This window comes from Pleurodeles waltl, chromosome 1_1 (assembly GCF_031143425.1).
Source record: "Pleurodeles waltl isolate 20211129_DDA chromosome 1_1, aPleWal1.hap1.20221129, whole genome shotgun sequence".
Classification (NCBI taxonomy): Eukaryota; Metazoa; Chordata; class Amphibia; order Caudata; family Salamandridae; genus Pleurodeles; species Pleurodeles waltl.
In genome coordinates this window covers 621,174,791-621,189,551 of record NC_090436.1, presented here as the reverse complement: position 1 = coordinate 621,189,551, position 14,761 = coordinate 621,174,791, and the positions used below count along the sequence as shown (strand labels likewise).

The 14,761-nt window shown below is 44.9% G+C and overlaps 1 protein-coding gene across 1 annotated transcript in view; it reads left to right on the top strand.

Annotated features, from left to right (window-relative positions):
• The window catches only part of REEP5 (receptor accessory protein 5), a 119,647-nt gene that overhangs the window by 95,669 nt on the left and 9,217 nt on the right, over positions 1–14,761 (top strand). The window lies entirely within an intron of this gene.

Genomic DNA, 14,761 nt, shown 5'->3' with positions numbered 1-14,761 from the left:
CATGGGCGTCGACTCCATCTTAGATTGTTTTCTTTCCGCCGTCGGGTTCGGACGTGTTCCTTTTCGCTCCGTGTTTCGGGTCGGAAAGTTAGTCAGAATCTCGGAAACTACGTCGGTATTGTTTCGTTCGGTATCGGGGTAGTTAGATCCAATCGCCACCGAATCTTGCAGAGCTTCGTGTGCCCTTCGGGGGTAATTTCAAGCATCTGTCGGGGCCTGGTCGGCCCGACCGCGTGCAACATCGAGACTGATGGAACGGACCCCGTTCCGATTCTGTCCTAAATGCCATAATAAGTATCCTTATACGGATCAACATTTCGTCTGTAACTTGTGCCTGTCCCCCGAGCACAAGGAGGATACATGCGAAGCCTGTCGCGCGTTTCGGTCGCGGAAAACGCTCAGAGACCGAAGAGCCAGGAGGTTGCAGATGGCGTCCACGCCGACAGGACAACAACGGTTCGAGGAGGAGGAAGAAGAATCTTTCTCCATCCCAGAGTCGGATTCCGAAGAATTCGACGTCGAAGAACAACCAACCGTGAGTAAGACGTCGAAACAAACATCACACAAAAAGACTGCCAAAGCCCAGGGGACGCCACCGCCAACAGGCCATGGCTTAACCCGGAAAGTAGGTGACCGTCCAACGGCACCGAAAAAGGGCGAGCTGCTGTCGAAGACATCCGACTCTGGTCGAGATACAGGCACGCAGCGCACTCGGGACCGAGAGAGTGACGCAGAAAAAATTCAGCACCGACACAGCGGCTCTGAAGTTGGTCGGCACGAGAGGGCACGACGCCGAAAAGACAAAAGATCTTGTCGGAGCCGGAAAAAATCAAAAGAAACGGTTTCGGTGCCGAAACGCCCGGCAACCGAACCGAAAACTGGTTCCTACTCAGAGGAACAGGGACTGTCCTCTCAACTAAAAAAAAAACACAGGTTTGAGGAGGAATTACAACCAATTCAGCCAGATCACACGCAAAAGCGGATCTTTATTCAAAAGGATACAGGGAAGATTGGCACTCTTCCCCCAATCAAAAGGAAAAGGAAACTTGACTTCCAGCAAGGAGACAAGCAACCACAAGCGAAGGTGGTAAAGGTAACTCCCCCACCCTCTCCACCACCATCAACTCATGCATCACCGGCACAAACTCCACCATTAACACACTCACCAGCTCATACCACAATGAGCCAGGATGATCAGGATGCATGGGACCTCTACGACGCTCCGGTATCGGACAATAGCCCAGAGTCGTACCCAACTAAACCGTCACCACCTGAGGACAGTACATCATATTCACAGGTGGTAGCTAGGGCAGCTGAATTCCATAATGTCTCGCTACATTCGGAGCCTATTGAGGATGACTTCCTCTTTAACACCCTGTCCTCCACCCATAGCCATTATCAAAGCCTTCCCATGCTTCCCGGAATGCTGAAGCACTCGAAACAAATATTTCAAGAGCCAGTTAAAAGCAGAGCCATAACTCCAAGGGTGGAGAAAAAATACAAAGCTCCGCCCACAGGCCCTGTCTTTCTTACATCACAACTGACACCAGACTCAGTTGTTGTGGGGGCAGCTCGTAAAAGAGCCAACTCGCATACATCAGGTGACGCACCACCTCCGGACAAGGAGAGACACAAATTTGATGCAGCGGGAAAGAGGGTTGCAGCACAAGCGGCAAATCAGTGGCGCATCGCCAACTCGCAAGCACTCCTGGCGAGATACGGCAGGGCTCATTGGGATGAAATGCAACATCTCATCGAACACCTCCCCAAGGAGTTCAAGAAACGAGCGCAACAGGTGGTGGAAGAGGGACAAAGTATCTCGAACAATCAGATACGGTCTTCCATGGATGCAGCGGATACAGCTGCAAGGACAAATACTTCAGTCACCATAAGGAGGCATGCATGGCTGCGCACATCTGGGTTCAAACCCGAAATACAACAGGCTGTGCTCAATATGCCGTTTAATGAACAGCAATTGTTTGGGCCGGAGGTCGACACTGCAATTGAAAAATTAAAAAAGGACACCGATACAGCCAAAGCCATGGGCGCACTCTACTCCCCGCAGGGCAGAGGCACATTTAGCACATTTCGGAAATCAACCTTTCGGGGAGGGTTTCGAGGGCAACCCACAGAAACCAGCACCTCACAAACAAGACCACCAACCTACCAGGGACAATATCAAAGGGGAGGTTTTCGGGGACAATACAGAGGGGGCCACTTCCCAAGAAACCGGGGAAAATTTCAAGGTCCCAAAACCCCTCAAAATAAACAGTGACTCACAAGTCACACAACCCCTTCACACAACACCAGTGGGGGGACGACTAAGCCAGTTCTACACATCTTGGGAGGAAATAACAACAGACACGTGGGTCTTAGCAATTATCCAACATGGCTATTGCATAGAATTTCTCCAACTCCCTCCAAACGTCCCACCGAAAACACACAATATGTCAAAACAGCATATAGACCTTCTAGGACTAGAAGTTCAGGCATTGCTGCAAAAGGACGCAATAGAACTGGTACCACGTCATCAAAAGAACACAGGAGTTTACTCACTGTAATTTCTAATACCAAAAAAAGACAAAACTCTAAGACCAATACTAGATCTCAGAACACTGAACACCTACATCAAATCAGACCACTTTCACATGGTCACATTACAAGACGTAATCCCACTGCTCAAACAGCAAGACTACATGACAACATTAGATCTAAAAGATGCGTATTTCCATATACCGATACATCCTTCGCACAGGAAATACCTAAGGTTCGTATTCAAGGGCATACATTACCAGTTCAAAGTGTTGCCATTCGGAATAACAACTGCGCCGAGAGTCTTTACAAAATGCCTGGCAGTAGTAGCTGCACATATCAGAAGGCAGCAAATACATGTGTTCCCATACCTAGACGACTGGTTAATCAAAACCAATACGCTAAAACGGTGTTCACAACACACAAAATATGTAATAGAAACCCTACACAACCTAGGTTTCTCAATCAACTATGCAAAGTCACACTTGCAGCCGTGTCAAACACAGCAATACTTAGGAGCAACAATCAACACAGCAAAAGGGATTGCTACTCCAAGTCTACAAAGAGTACAAACATTTCACAATGTAATACAAACCTTGTCTCCAAAACAAAGAGTACAAGTCAAATAATACTGAAACTACTAGGCATGATGTCTTCATGCATAGCCATTGTCCCAAACGCAAGATTGCACATGCGGCCCTTACAACAGTGCCTAGCATCACAGTGGTCACAGGCACAGGGTCAACTTCTAGATCTGGTGTTGGTAGACCGCCAAACATACATCTCGCTTCTATGGTGGAACAGTACAAATTGAAACAAAGGGCGGCCTTTCCAAGACCCAGTGCCAACATACGTTATAACAACGGATGCTTCCATGACAGGGTGGGGAGCACACCTCAATCAACACAGCATCCAAGGACAATGGGACATACATCAAAGAAATTTTCACATAAATCACTTAGAACTGTTAGCAGTATTTCTAGCGTTGAAAGCATTCCAACCCATGATAACCCACAAATACATTCTTGTCAAAACAGACAACATGACGACAATGTATTATTTGAACAAACAGGGGGGGACACACTTGACACAGTTGTGTCTCCTAACACAAAAGATATGGCATTGGGCAATTCACAACCATATTCGCCTAATAGCACAATTTATTCCAGGGATCCAGAACCAACTAGCAGACAATCTCTCTCGGGATCACCAACAAATCCACGAATGGGAAATTCACCCCCAAATACTGAACACTTACTTTCAAATTTGGGGAACACCTCAAATAGATCTCTTTGCAACAAAAGAAAACGCAAAATGCTAAAACTTCGCATCCAGGTACCCACACAAGTACTCCCAAGGCAATGCTCTATGGATGAATTGGTCAGGGATATTTGCGTACGCTTTTCCCCCTCTCCCTCTCCTTCCATATCTAGTAAACAGATTGAGTCAAAACAAACTCAAACTCATACTAATAGCACCAACATGGGCAAGACAACCTTGGTATACAACACTACTAGACCTGTCAGTAGTGCCTCATGTCAAACTACCCAACAGACCAGATCTGTTAACACAACACAAACAACAGATCAGGCATCCAAACCCAGCATCGCTGAATCTAGCAATTTGGCTCCTGAAATCCTAGAATTTGGACACTTGGACCTCACACAGGAATGTATGGAGGTCATAAAACAAGCTAGAAAACCTTCCACTAGACACTGCTATGCATCTAAATGGAAAAGATTTGTTTATTACTGCCATAATGAGCAAATTCATCCGTTGCATGCGTCTCCAAAAGATGTAGTAGGATATTTACTACATTTGCAAAAATCCAATCTAGCTTTCTCTTCCATAAAGATACATCTCGCCGCAATTTCTGCTTACCTGCAGATTACTCATTCAACTTCCCTGTTTAGAATACCTGTCCATAAAGCGTTTATGGAAGGCCTAAAGAGAATTATACCACCAAGGACACCACCTGTTCCTTCATGGAACCTCAACATTGTCTTAACAAGGCTCATGGGTCCACCTTTCGAACCCATGCATTCTTGTGAAATGCAATACTTAACGTGGAAAGTTGCATTTCTCATTGCCATCACATCTCTAAGAAGAGTAAGTGAAATACAGGCGTTTACCATACAAGAACCATTTATTCAAATACACAAGAATAAAGTAGTTCTAAGAACAAATCCAAAATTCTTACCAAAGGTTATCTCACCATTCCACTTAAATCAAACAGTAGAATTACCAGTGTTCTTCCCACAGCCAGATTCAATAGCTGAAAGAGCACTACATACATTAGACATCAAAAGAGCACTAATGTACTACATTGACAGAACAAAAGTAATTAGAAAGACAAAACAACTATTTATTGCCTTTCAAAAACCTCATACAGGAAATCCAATTTCTAAACAAGGTATTGCCAGATGGATAGTTAGGTGCATCCACACCTGCTATCTTAAAGCAAAGAGAGAGCTGCCTATTACACCAAAGGCACACTCAACCAGAAAAAAAGGTGCTACTATGGCCTTTCTAGGAAATATTCCAATGAATGAAATATGTAAGGCAGCAACATGGTCTACGCCTCATACATTTACTAAACACTACTGTGTAAATGTGTTATCTGCACAACAAGCCACAGTAGGACAAGCCGTACTAAGAACTTTATTTCAAACTACTTCCACTCCTACAGGCTGAACCACAGCTTTTGGGGCGATAACTGCTTACTAGTCTATGCACAGCATGTGTATCTGCAGCTACACATGCCACCGAACGGAAAATGTCACTTACCCAGTGTACATCTGTTCGTGGCATTAGTCGCTGCAGATTCACATGCGCCCACCTGCCTCCCCGGGAGCCTGTAGCCGTTTGGAAGTATATCCTCAACATTTGTACATTTGTAAATATATTACTTTAACCTACATTTGGTACATACGTATTCATTCCATTGCATGGGCACTATTACTAGCATACACAACTCCTACCTCACCCTCTGCGGGGAAAACAATCTAAGATGGAGTCGACGCCCATGCGCAATGGAACCGAGGTGGGAGGAGTCCCTCGGTCTCGTGACTCGAAAAGACTTCTTCGAAGAAAAACAACTTGTAACACTCCGAGCCCAACACCAGACGGCGGACTATGCACAGCATGTGAATCTGCAGCGACTAATGCCACGAACAGATGTACACTGGGTAAGTGACATTTTCCACATAAGGTTTAAGAGGTTAGGAAGACACGCCGTAAAGACCATAAGCCCACTTGACCACATGCCTGTAAGACACCGGATTTGTCTTTAAAAAATAGAAAGTCAGACCTATACCTAAGCTGCCGAAGCATAGTTCTTTGAGCAATACCGCAGTCACTGGAAGCAAAGCCCTTGACGCCCAAGAAACTAGCAGTCAAAGGAGCACAAAGCACTTCCATTCTACCAGGAAAGAAAACCCCACTGGTGATATTAACCTCTAAGGACGATCCAGTGGAGCGAGGGAAGGAGTGTGAGGCGCCCTCTAAGGCGAAGGTTGATGGAGAGCCTAGGATTTGTGATGTTGAGGGCAAGAAAAGGGTATTGGAAGTAGATAGAGAACCTGTTGAAAAAGAAGAGGGCATTCGAGGAAGCCTCAACTCTGTTGAAAGAAGCTAGGCTGATAGGGCTCAAAAGAAGCATGCAAGATACTTTATCGAAGGAGCAGCAAAAAATACCATAGGATAGTCGGGATAAACACTTTGGTTTGGGGGGGGGGGGGGTTGGGATTGGTGGCGTTGATCCTAAAGAATTGAAAATAGAGGAGGCACAGAGGGAAATGCTGTGGGAGGATGTCTAAACTTGACTCCCCTGTAATGGGGCAGTCCTATCCTACAAGCCCTTCTTGCCTCTGACAATTCCACATAGCAATTAGTGGTTGAAAAAATATCAAGGCAGAGATGCCTTTGGGGTGGAGATGAAGGTTGAGAAGGAGGAGATATGTTTTCTGCTTGAGATTCTTAACCCTGTGTATAAGAGGAACTAATATTTTCCCATGCACCTCAATGTTGTGCAACAAGGCAGGGAGGTTTTCGCGAAACCATTGACAGCCAAGGCAGTAACACCACAAATAGAAATGAAATATAGGACATCAATTAAATTTGAGGCATGTGCAGCTAGACTCACTACCTGTTTTGACAGATACAAAGAGAAAATGGAGGCCTTACAAAGGAAACATGGAGAGCGCTGCAGCCACATTGGTGAATGGCCAATTCCAATGCACTGCTAAATAGGCATGCTCACCAATAATGGGAGGATATGGAAGACCTCATGTCAGATCTCCTGGAAGAAAATCACAAAAAGGCAAAGAACATTATTGAAAGCGTAAAGAACATTTCAAAATAATGCAGAAATAATGCCGTAAACCAGCCTTTGATGCTTCTGATAGAGCAAGAAGGCAGATAGCTAAGGAGACGATCATGAGGAGGAATGTGTGGCTACGCATCTCCGGTTTTAAGCCTGAGGTACAATCTATCATTGATAAATCCCTTAACCGAAAACCAGTTCTTTGGCACAGGTGTAAACCAAGCACTCCAAGTGCTGGAAGAATGAAGAAGAAGGTGAACAAAACTAAGGCAGTCGGAGCCCTTCAGGTGTTTAGATCTTCACAACAGGCAGCCTCCAAGAAAAGAGAGGTCCGGGGAAACAAATGTTTGGCATACAGATCCAAAAAACAGTATGCTGTCAATTCCATGGCCCTGGGCCATGGCAACAACAGAGTCCTTTTCGAGACTGGAAAACCAAAGGAGAGGAAACTCTAGAGGATCTGCCTCAGATGTTTCTAAGTCATTTAATTTTTACTCCCTCCTGTCACAACACCCATGTATGGGGAGGATAAAGAACTGGCTCAAAAACTAGGAAGCCATTTTCACAGTCAAGTCGGTTGTGAAAATCATTCATTATGTCTACTTTTATAGACGTCATACAAAAGCCACCAAAAAAATCACCAAAGCCATAGCATTACAAGGAGGACCAATTTCAGATCTTACACAGAGACGTCAAGGAAATGATAAAGAATGCTACAGAAAAAGGTGTGTACTCAATTTATTTTCTTGTACCAAAACTAGATCTGACTGTGTGACCTATCTTAGACCTACGCTTTGTGAACAGGAACCTAAAGGCGATGGAATTCATTTGCTAGACCAAGGGGGCTACTGAACAATGGTAGATCTCAAAGATGCCTACTTCCATGCACCCATTACATAGCAAAAACAAATACCTAGGATTCATGTTGGAAGAAGAACGCTTCTCTCACCGTCCTGCTATTCTGAATAATGTCTGCACCAAGAATCTTCACCAGGACATTAGTAGTGGTGGCTGCACTCCTCTGAAGGCAGTGCATGCATTTGTACCCATACTTAGACAATTGGATGGTCAGGGCCCTCATCTTGAGACTTTGTCAGGAGAGCACACCAAGAGTGGTGTCACTTCGACACACACTAGGATTTATAGCAAATTGGGAGAAATTGTCTCCCAATCAACAAACCAGGAAAACCTTTTTTGGAGTAGACCTCGACACAGTTGATGATTGCATACTCTACAACATGAAGGGTCCAGACCACACCTGCTCAATCTCACTTATACCAGATGTAACAGTCTCTGAGAGTTAGGAAAGTAATGAAACTTTTAACGATGATGGCTTCTTGTATCCACCTCATTCCCAATGTGAGTGTTCATGTGAGACCAGTACAGGAATGGTTACTCAGTGGATTTAGGAGTTAGGCACTTGGGAGGATCTAGTGGTTGTAACGTACAAGGTAGGCAATGAATTGAGGTGGTGGATTGCAGGGAACATGCGCAAGGGGAGGTCCGTCAAAGCTCCCTCACCACAAGACATTACCATCGATGACGACAAAGGGGTTATGGTCAGAAGAGGACTCTACCAGACACCTCCGAGTTCTGGAACTGAAGACAATCTTCCTAGCACATGAATGTCTTCCAAAGCCAGATCAGGTGGAACAAACGGGGTTACAGTATAATATCCACTGTCACAATTAGCTCAGAACAGTTGGAAGTGGGTCATAGCAGAGAACATATCATCATTGCTAGTAAGTCATGCCACCAGAATTGAAAACGTTCAGGCAGGTGGCCTAAGCCGACAAACTGCACACACGACTGGGCAATGAAAGTCTATAATAGATATTCGTTCAGTGGGAACACCAGACATGAATCTTTGTTGCAACATCAGAAAACCCAAAATACTGGTGCTTCAAATCTAGGAACTACCAACCCATATCACTAGGGAATGTCCTGTTAGTATGCTATCTGCATGTGCTTTTCCACAAGTACCATTGATACCAACAATTCTGGGGATATTAAACATTTCCAACATAATGATTCTCATAGCTCTAAGATGTTCTCTACAGCCAGGGTTCTCTCACTTGATCTAGTTGTCGAAACAATAGCATATCAAAATTGCACTGCAGAGAGATAACTGAGCCATGCAAAAGGGGAGTGTATCCCACCCAAATCCAGGGGAGTGGGGTAGAAGTGATTGCAGTTGGCAGCATGGTTCCTGAAGTAGTCTAATTTGAACACCTAAATTTCCCAAAGGCACATTACTATCAGCAGGGAAGGCCGGCTAACAGAAGGTGTTATGCTTTTAAGTAGAAAAGATGTGTAGCCTGGTGCGAACCTAGTAAATAGAGCACATGCTCCATCAGGACACTGTAATAGTCTGATATTTAACACATTTAACGAAGTGTAAACTCTTGTATGCCTCACAAAGTGTGCATTTTTCAGCAATTGTGGCTTACTTGAAAGGACTATACACACCGAACATATTTTTCACTTCCACTGATCAAAAGATTCACGGAAGGTGTGGAAAGGCTTTTCCCAGTGAGCGAGATCTCTTCCACAGTGGAATTTAAACTTAGATTTGGCTTGGTTATGGAAGGCACCTTTTGAACCAATTCGCATTGCTACACTTGGACATTGTGTACTGAAAATGGTGTTCTTGGTAGCAGTCATGTCACTGAGGAAAGCAAATGAGATAAAGGCACTAACAGTACAGGAAATTTACATAGATATAGAAAAGGATAAAGTAATAATGAGGACACATCTGAAGTTTCTACCAAATGTTTTTTCACTTTCTCTTATAAACCAGACTATTGTGATACCAGCCTTCTTCCAGAAATCTACAAACTCTGCAGAAAAGGCCCTATACCTATCAGATGCCAGAAGAGCACACATGTATTAAATGCAAGCAACGCACAGCCATCCTCAGACCTTGAACTGAGTGGCTTAAAAAAACGTAAATGAGTCTTCCTGATGCTATCTCACAGAACACTATTGGTAGATGAACTGTACAGACCATCCAATTATGTTACTCTTTAGCAAACAAGCATTTGCTCAACAAACCAGAGGCTCGCTCCGCTAGGAATTAAGGATCTACAATGACTCTTATGGTCCGCATCTCCAAACCAGATACATGCAGGGCCACCACTTGGGCTTCTCAACATGCATTCACAAAATATTATTGCGTGGACGTACCCTCATGCAAAGAGGCTGAAGTGAGTAGGGCGTGCTGATGAACATTTTTGCTTCCAGTCCCTTGTCTACGCACCACCACAAGACCAGTGATGCTGCTACATCATTTGTCAAAGCATGTTAATCCAGGAGAGATTTAATAGTGCAAAAGAAACCAGTTACCTGCAATTATGTTTTTGCAGCTTGAAACTCTTCTGGATTCACATGCAACCCTCCCAACTCCCCTTAGCAGGAGGTTCATGTAAGGTACAAAACAAAATCTAAGATGGTAGGCATGGGCATTGTGGAATTACGGTCAGTCGTATAGGGCCTCTTCATGTCAACTGCCAAACCACAAACTAACAACATTTTGAAGAAAATTAGGATACATCTGGACCCGACCACTAGATTGCTGGATTGTGCAAAGCATGTAAATGTAGATGCATTTCAAGCTGCAAAACCATAATTGCAGATAAGTAACTGGTTTCTTAGTAGGGGATACAAAGTTACTCATAGAAACAGATACATGTCTTGCTCCCAATAAAAACATACAGTAAGTGTCAATTCAGTAATGGGGCTAATGGAGAGAAAAATTAGGGCCTTTTTTACAAGGCCCTAGTGGCACACTGCGCCACCGGTGTGTCATTGTTTTTTTTTTAAGCTCCGAAGGCGCATTGTGCCGGACCATATTTACAAGGCCATGCAAAGCTACATTGCATGGCTTTTCATGGCCTTCTAAATATGGCCCCCTTTCACACAACTCTGCGTGAAAGGTGCGTTCAATGGGTGTTGCTGTGGGTGTTCCAATGTAACACCATTGGAACCTGACGGAATCTGACGCATTCCCAGATTTACAAGGCTCGGAATGCATCAGATTCCTATGCCACCACATGGGTGGCGTTAAAGTGATGCAACAGGGAGAAGTAACATTATGTTGGATGGCATGTGTGGCTTTGGAAACACGTGCTTTGCATAAGTCTGCCATCCTGTGTTGGATCCAGAATGTTAAGTTATTTTTGTTCCAAGAATCTTCGTCACGAGATCGAGTGACTCCTCTTCTCGGTGATATCACACATGGGCATCCAGTCATTAGTTGATTGTTTTCTCTCCGCCGTCTGGTTCGGATGTGTGTTCCTCGCTCTGGTATTCTTCTGCTCGGTCTATACTGAAACGTTCTTTTCCGTCTTTCTTTCAGCAATGGTATCGTAATTTGATTTCTCTGTTTCTCCACCTAACTTAGTTGATCTGATTTTCTGTGCCGGGAGGTCTGCTCATCGCCGTTCGGGGCGCCAAAGCCTGTCTTAGGCCCTACTCCTCCACGTGGTGTTGTGATATGCAGGGCTGTTAGAACAGACTCCATTTCGGTTTTGCCCTCAATGACATTTGAAATTCCCACACCCTGATTAACACCTGGTGTGCAACGTGTCTCTCCCCGGACCACAAAGAAGAAAGCTGTGACGCCTGCCGGTCCTTTCGATCCAAGAAAACATTCCGGGACCGAAGAGCACAACGATTGGAGATGGCGTCGAAGACACCAGACAACACTCCAGGTATTTCCGGGGAAGAATACCCACAGGAGGAGGCCTTCTCCATAGAAGATTAGGCGACGGGTGTCCAATGTGACATTGAAAGCTAGCCTCTTACCTCTGTGCAACCTGTGGGTACATCTGCCGCAACCCCCTATACAAAGACTTTAAAGAAGCCCCAAAAGCAGCCACTGCCTTCTGGCCATGGTCGGATCTGAAAGATAGCTTCAGATGCCCTGCCTTCCGGCTCGGCACTGAAATTAGCCAAGACCAAAAGTCTTTGCCATTGAACTCTGGAACATCCCATGCAGTCTCTGGATCGAACAGACCCCTCGATCTGAGCAGTTTGACACTGAGCAAAAAGCCCACCACACCGGCTTCGCTCGAGCGAAGATTTCAGCATCGAGAACTTAAGAACCTAGGACTCTATCTTCTAAAGACTCCAGTCACTCCTCTGAAGCAGCCTCATCGGTGGAGCCCATCGTAGAGATAATGGATGCTCATCAGCGCCAGCTCCATACTCAAAAAGTAACAATGAATAATTGCTTCCCCCGTTTCCAATAAAGAGGAAACTTACATTTCAAGAGGCCTTAGACACTGCTCCTCCACCTAAAAGTCTCCAAGGACAAGGCTCCACTTCGACCCCAGCCTTCTCTACCACACACTCCTGTGCTTCTTCCTACCCCTCCACCACATCCCCAATCACCTACACCTATTGCTGAGCTTCAATTCTCTCCACAAGGTTCACCAACACCTCATAGATGATTTAGGGGACATGTCACTGGGCATTGATCCATGGGATTCATACGATCCAGATCCCATTTAACCAAATGACCCTGATCCATATCCAGCACGCCCATCGCCTCATGAAGCCTAAACATCATATGCAGCTGCCCGTGCTATGACCTCCTGATAACACAATGTCCAAATGCACACTGACCCTATTGAAGAGGATTTCCTCTTTGATACACTAACTACCACCCATAAATAGTCTTTTTTTTTTTTTTTTTTTCTTTTTTTTAACCTATGCTACCCAGCATGTTTAGACATGCCGCTGATATTTTTTTTAAAGAACCCTTTAGGTCTAGAGTTATTGCCCCCCCCCCCCCCTCCCCTAGTAGAGCAAAAATAGAATGTCGCACCTACAGACCCTATATTTATACGTTTCCAAATCCTTCCTGACTCCATAGTAGTTAGCACAGCACGAAAACGTGCTAACAGTCAATCAACAGGAGGTATGCCTCACCCTGATAAGCAGAGCAAAAAAACAGATGCAGCAGGGAAAAGGGTGGCTGCACAAGATGGCCAATTCGCAGGCACTGTTAACACAGTACAACAGGGCCCACTGGGACGAAATGGAGGATATTCTCCAGTACCTCCCAGAGGAACATCGAAAAAATGCACAGGAGATAGTTTCTGAGGGTCAGACCATCTCAAACAACTCCATCAGGTGTACAATCGATGCCTCAGACACGACAAAACGTAGTATTAATACCAGCATTATCATCAGGAGACATGCTTGGCTTAGATGTTCAGGTTTCAAGCCAGAAATTCAGCAGGCAGTTCTCAACATGCCCTTCGACAGGGAACACTTGTTTGGTCAAGAAGTTGACTATACCATAGAGAAGCTCAAAAAAAGACTGTGACACAGCAAAGGCAATGGGGAAACTACTCACCATACTACAACAGGGTAATTTTCATCACCCACAATTCAGTGGAGGGTTCAAACCATCCTCCACTGAGCATTCCACCTCTTGAAGCAAGTAAGGCACCCATTTCTATACCAGAGGTTTCTTCAGAGGTTCATTCAGAGGTGCAAACAAAGGCAGCGGAAGGGCATCCACTTTTAGAGGATCTTCCTCCACTGCATGCCATATCCAATATGGTTACTGTCTGGAGCTCATTTACACTCCACCAAACATTCCCCCTAGCACTCAAACTCTCACAACGCCATCTTTCTCTTCTGAAAGAGGTACAATCCCTTCTTCTCAAAGGGGCTGTAGAACCAGTTCCCCTCTCACAGCAAGGGTTAGGAGTAAACTCCCTATACTTCCTCATACCAAAGGACGGATAACTCAGACCTATTCTAGATCTCAGACCACTCAACCTCTGCATTCTATCGGAGCATTTCCATTTGGTAGCACTCCAATATGTCATTCCATTTTTACAACAAGGCGACTTTGACAGCTTTAGATCTAAGACGCATACTTTCATAGCCCCATTCATCCAGCACACCGCAGGTACCTCAAATTTTTCATTGCGGGGAAACACTATCAATTCAAGGTTTTACAGTTGGTGGTGAAAACCATGCCCAGGGTCTTCACAAAATGTCTAGCAGTAGTTACAGCATACCTCAGACGACAACACATCCATGTGTTCCTCTACTTGGATGACTGGCTCATCAAACCCAGTACAAACCAACTATATCGGCATCACACTCCAATCACAATACATCTCCTTCACACTCTGGGGATTCACAATCAACTTTCTCAAGTCCCATCTCCAACCTTTACTGATACAGCCTTACCTGAGGGCAATTCGCAGTGCTCAGTCACGGATAGCATATCCAACTCCAGCCCAAATTCAAAGTTTTCAAACTCTCATTTCCTAACTACAGAAAAAACATACTTATATAGTCAGAACAGTGATGCAACTAATGGGAATGATGGCCTCCTGCATTGCCATTGTTCTCCATGCCAGACTACACATGCGTCCCTTACAGCAGTGTGTATCTCATCAGTGGTCTCAGACACTTGGCCATCTTCAAGATCTAGTGTTGTTGTACCACCATACTCTCTGCAATGGTGGAATTCCACAAACCTCTCCAAAGGTCAGCCCTTTCAGGACCCAGAGTCTTAAAACACTCACTACAGATGCATCACAGACAGGTTGGGGAGCTCACTTCAACAATCTCACAATCCAAGGTATATGGGACCCCATTCAAGAAGCTTCCCACATCAATTGCTTGGAGTTATAGGAAGTTTTCCTAGTAATCAAGGCCTTTCTACCATAACTCTCCCACAAAGTGGTTCTAGTCCTTACAGACAACATGACAGCCAAGTATTATCTGCAGAAACGGGGGGGAGACGTTCTTCTGAATTGTCTCATCTCACTCGGAGAGTATGGAAATGGGCAATTCACCTAGTGGTGGAATATCTCCCAGGAATGAACAACCTGTTTGCAGACCTCCTCAGCAGGATGCAGCAACAAGTCCATG